This window comes from Macrobrachium rosenbergii, chromosome 3 (assembly GCF_040412425.1).
Source record: "Macrobrachium rosenbergii isolate ZJJX-2024 chromosome 3, ASM4041242v1, whole genome shotgun sequence".
In the NCBI taxonomy this organism is placed as follows: Eukaryota; Metazoa; Arthropoda; class Malacostraca; order Decapoda; family Palaemonidae; genus Macrobrachium; species Macrobrachium rosenbergii.
Window position 1 is genome coordinate 28,377,698 of NC_089743.1, and position 6,000 is coordinate 28,383,697.

Sequence of the window (6,000 nt, forward strand, 5' to 3'; positions counted from 1 at the left end):
TCAACAAATGAGCAACCGATCAATCTATTATACGGATTTATCTATCAGCTCTTACGTGCGAAATAAGTGAAATCAGAATTTCAGGCTACAATAATAATTGAAGGGCGTAATTATATATATAAAAAAAAATCGGGGATAAAGCGAGGAAAAAATTTCAGCTACCATTCAAAACCCCAGTTATGTCATAAAAAACTTGGTTAACATAATGAATTTTTATACATTTCATAAGAAAACCAGCCATTAAGCACACGAAGCAGAAAAACTTTAGAGGGCATCGATCCGAAAGCCTACCATATATAGGCTACAATGTGAACAAACACAAGAACTAAACATACAAAGGAATGTTAAATCTTACCAAAGACAAACATGAATAATTAAAAGAATTTGACAAGAAAATAAAATTTATATGTAGCATGGTAAATTGAAGTTGCTACAAATTTCAAGATATCATCGACTTATCATTAAGTCGATGATATCCTGAAATTTGTTGATAATTACATTAATGTGAAAAATAGATGCAGAAATTTTGTGTTTAACACGAATCATTTACAGATATCATTACTAGAGAAATATGTAAGTTTTTACAACCGCCATTCTACGCATACACACATATATTTGTATACATATATATATATACATATATATATATATATATATATATATAACATATATACATAATATATATATATATATATATATATATATATTTTATATATAAATCTATCACGTAATTTAAAAATGTCTCCAAAATGTAACTACATATCAGTCAATACTAAAATGCGCAAAATGAATTAAAAACATTCATTCGAGTAACCAACGCAATAAAAACTGGCAAAACGCCAACCTGACTTGAAGAATATGCAAAGAGTGCGCCTTTACGAATTCATGCAGTGTATATATAACATTGCATTCCGCGTATTTTTCAGAGTTAAATGACTAATAACTCGTAAACTGAAGCTTAACTCGTAAACTGAAGCTTATTTCTGTCAAGTTATCACCACATCAGGTAAGTGTGAACCAAGAGTCTTATTCAAACCAACTCCTCTCAATACCATCGAATGTTTACTGAACATAACTTATAAACTATGTGTTCCGATCACTGAAGGAAAGCCACAGGTGGCCTGGTCAGTTCTTGCTCGGGTGATTACAAAGGGATACCAGAAGCGGTCGACATACCACCTTTTGACAACTCGTGTATCTAGTGACTTGAAAATAGCAACCTTATCCAAAAATTCTGCTTTGCTAAGGTTGCGTAGCACACTGAAAAAACAAAATCTACGAGTAACACTGAGTAAGTTAATTTACACACACACACACACACACACACACACACACACACACATATATATATATATATATATATATATATATATATATATATATATATATATAATATATATATGATATATAAATTCACTGAGATTTGTTCCCATGATGAATAAATACAGAGCTGCTAAAGCACCACCCAAATAAGCAAAAGATATCCTCGGTTTCAATGTCAAAAACCTTATTTGAATGCACATCAAAATATCCGTGAGTCTATGTCCATCCTATTCATCCCAGCCAGCACTACGAACTACCATTAAATGATAATTCTTTCAAATGAATGACTCCCTCAAACGCATAAATTCTCTTTAATATTACTTATTATTCCGTGAAGTATGATTTTAATACCCTATTCTATCACGCACTAATGATCAGAGTTATAAACTTCAAAGGAATTATTTTTTCACGATTTGTCTAAGGGCCGGTATTACTGAGAATGCATGGCGTAAAAAGAGGCCACTGAGTCAAAATATATTCAACGGCAACAAACGCTTGGTCTTGAAATGACTTTGTAATTATCGAGTTTAAAGAGATAAGTACTGAAGGCAAGGCTAGGAAATTCCAGAAGGACGTTAATAAAATTAATTACATTTAGCATTTATCCATTCATCGGATAACCGTGACATTGCATCATGCGCAATGAACGTTATGAGAGTTCCAAGCTCTTTTTCCATCAGGCTCCGTAACAATTAAGGTTGCATTAACTGACTGAACTCAATGTTTTTCATATACAGTACATGAATGTAAATTAACAGAATATGTGTTTACGTACACATAAAAATAAAAATCACAAATCATGTGTTGCGAATAATCCAACTAATTTGACTACTTGGGTTCTTTTTCCATCATACAGGTTTAATACTCACATTTCCCCCGTCACTAATACAACGCGACTAAAAATGTCCTTTGCATATTCTCATTTTTGCTACTGACACACTTCCATTCCAAAGCTTTCTACCTCTCGTTTGCATTGAGTGGCGATATTCAACAGATCGCCGCTGGCAAAAGGTACTCTGCTTAATGCTTTGTCTGAATTGTCAGAGGAAGAAAGGTTAGTAATGGACATGTGTATGTATCTATTTATGTAACCATGTATTAGTAACATACATGCGTATGTATCTACGTATCCATGTATTATTAAGAGACGTGTATTTATCTATTTATGTACCCATGTATTAGTAACAGACATCTATATGTATTTATTTATGTATCCGTGTATAAGTAACAGACAAGTGTATTATCTATTTATGTATCCATGTATTAGTAACAGACATTTTTAAGTATCTGTTTACGTATCCAAGAATGTATGTCAAATAAATTTTTACTTTCATTATAAATTTACTTTTAATGACGATCAGGTAATTGACTGTAAAACTTACCTACTATCTAGTGTCCCAAATTTCTTCCTCTTATCGAATTTTAGAATGTATCAGACATCCCATACGACAAATGACAGTTTAACTGACATACGCTAAGATTTCACATTTATTTTAGCCGTCGTCGTCATCATCAAAATTTAATGTATATTTTTCAACCGATAGGCGACAAAAGTCCTTCAAAAAACACCAACTTATTTACAGGAAAGGATACAAAGTTTGGTAACTCAAACTTCAGCTGAAAAAGGTGCAGGTGATAAGTAATTCTGAATGTCGATGTAGAAGAGCAATTACATTATCAATTTCACATCATCTACTGGAGTGGCTTTCGAGAAAATTATATTTATTCAAGTGAAGAGATGAATATTCTTAAAAATACACCGTACAGAGACCATGTCAATACACGTGCATATATAAATCTAATCATCACCATTCACGTCTATAACAATTATAAAACGACGCCGGTATTAATAATCATATTACTAATAATAATAATATCAACTTCGGGAGCCAATCAGTTATAAACTGGACATCCAACAGCCATAACCGCGCTATTCAGCGACCATGAAAATGATTCCACCACGGACGCAAGTGGTCAGAGGCAGTAACCACGACTCTCCTGCCATAACAATGGGAACACTAAGATTGTAAACCATAACGCAGGACGCCATAACGTCCAACTATAACACAAGGAGAAGTAACATCGAGAGGTCTTAATCCTACCCCAGTCATCTGTTATCCCGGACGAAATCTAGCCTGAGCTGCACGGAGCTAAATGGATCAAGCGTTTCGAAGCAAAATAATAAAAATAGTGAGAAAGAAAAATCTAAGTATATACACCTACCCAATGCAATATATATATATATATATATATATATATATATATATATATATATATATATATATATATATATATATGTATATATACATATAATATAGGTGTGTTTGTGTGTATTTTGGTACGTTTGCATTGAGCTATTAAGCGCACTATGCACAGTAATCATAAATTATTTCCAAACCAAAACGAGAAAGCAGTTTTGCTTACATACGAAACGGGGTATATTTAAATGTATTTAAGCTGAATGCGAGTGAGAGAGCAAACTTTATTAAGGCAAGAATAAGGACAAATGGGAAGGAAAGAAAGATATACAATGCAAAGAAGGGGAAGAGCCGATGAAAGAGAAACAATTATAAATTCAATTGTCTAAAGGGGAAATTGCGAAAACCAAAATAACATTAGGGGAGGAGAATAATGGCCAAAAGACGGACAGACAGACAGACAGGGAGACAAAATATGGTAACTGACGACCTATTTCCATGTTTCATACCAAATGACCTGAAACAGACAACGTTGCGGAAAGAGGGGGAGGGAGAGAGAGAGAGAGAGAGGGAGTGGAGGAGACATCATAGCAACATCAGGGTTTACGTAAAAGTTCTCATTTCCTCAACCAAATAAATCCACATCAAAAGAAAGACTTACAGTACACGGAGTTCAAAAGTCTAACTAGTTATTTTTCTCCATTTTTTTTTATTAAAAATCATAAACAAACATCATCAAAGAGATTAAAACAGATATAGAAGATTAAACACATAAACAGAGAAGCAAAATGTGATTAAGGCAAGGTTGAAGAACACCATAAATGAAACGTCACATCAAACGGGGTTTCGGTGATAAGTAGCCAAAGACATCAAAAAAGAGGCTAAAAGTAAAAACCCGAGATAAGGGGGGAAGCGAATGAGAGAGGTATGAGAGCAATTAATGATGAAAAGGGAAGATAACGAGAGAGCAGGAGAAAGAGAGAGCGAGAGAGAAATGTAAAATAACACGAGGAAAAAAAAAAAAAGGACGAAAAAGAGGGTCAGAAAGGGGGACTGAGCAGGAGAACCAGTGATAGTAAAATGAATGATTAGTGACAAATACACACACACATTATATATATATATATATATATATATATATATATATATATATATATATATATATATATATATATATATGTTGTGTGTAAATATATAAAATACAGCGTACACACACACTTTATATTATATATATATATATAAATAACTATATACGTAACATATATACACTATATTATTGCATAAAGAACTAGAAGACTAGCAATTGAAGACAGAGAGAACAGAGAGAGAGAGAGAGAGAGAGAGAGAGAGAGAGAGAGAGAGAGAGAGAGAGAGAGACATGGCTGAGCTTAAAAGGGAAGGTCCCCTCAGCTTTAACGGTAATGCATACGTGTTCTTTGATCATGCTCAAGGGTTAAATGAAGAGAGAGAAATTTAATCAAACTTACATACGCTTCAGAAAATCAGTGCGACAACGACAGTTTCACAGAGCTGAAGTCGCACGTGTTTTTTACGATTGTGTATACATAGATACGTGAATACACACATACAATATATATATATATACACACACACGCATATATGTGTTTGTGTGTGTGTGAAGATTATCTAGAAAAAAACAGAAAGAACCAATAACCTTTCCATGAACTTACACGCTCATGCCTGAGAATGATTATCCCTTAACACACGTACACACAAAAAACACAAACGTTAAAAATACAAACTGGAGAAAGAAAGCAGGCCAAATGGCCAAGATATTGGGCGTTAGGTCTGGTGTGTTAAATGGAAGTATTTTAGTATCTGTAAAACTTGGCCGCTCCGGGTCTGGTAATCTGGCCGAGACCCCTGGAATCTTTATCTTTTCTTCCTCCTCCATTGTGAGAATCGCATCAGTGGCCTTAAGAGATTCTTTGATTCTCCGTCTTATCGGCTTCGGCAGGAGGGAAAAAGGGAGAGTTTTCAAATGGGGGCGTTACTGTACTTCGGTTTTTACGTGAAAAAAAAGAAATTTTGTTTTAAATTACGGTTACCAGTATACTGATAAAATAATTACGAAATCTAAGCATCTGCAAAAAAATAGGCCGTACTGCAGAAAAGAGAGAAGAATAATTACAGTGCCAAAGGACTGTGACAAAATTTCAAAATAAGTAAAATATAACTGAAGCTAGTACATGATTCCAGATTAAAATAAATTACTTCACTTAACAAAGGACTGAATAATTAATCCACACAGATGCACACACACACACATATATATATGTATGTATGTATATATAAATACATACATACAAACATATATATATATACAGTGTATATATATATTTATATATACATATATAAAATGTATGTGTGTTTGCGTATGCAGGTAGATTAATGATTTAATCCTTTATTAAGAGTAGTAATTTTTTTAATATATATGTACATATATATACTGTATATA

At 33.1% G+C, this 6,000-nt stretch overlaps 1 protein-coding gene across 9 annotated transcripts in view; it reads right to left on the reverse strand.

Annotated features, from left to right (window-relative positions):
- Lar (tyrosine-protein phosphatase Lar) overlaps positions 1-6,000 on the reverse strand; it is a 1,190,865-nt gene that overhangs the window by 958,110 nt on the left and 226,755 nt on the right. The gene's annotated exons all lie outside the window — the stretch shown is intronic.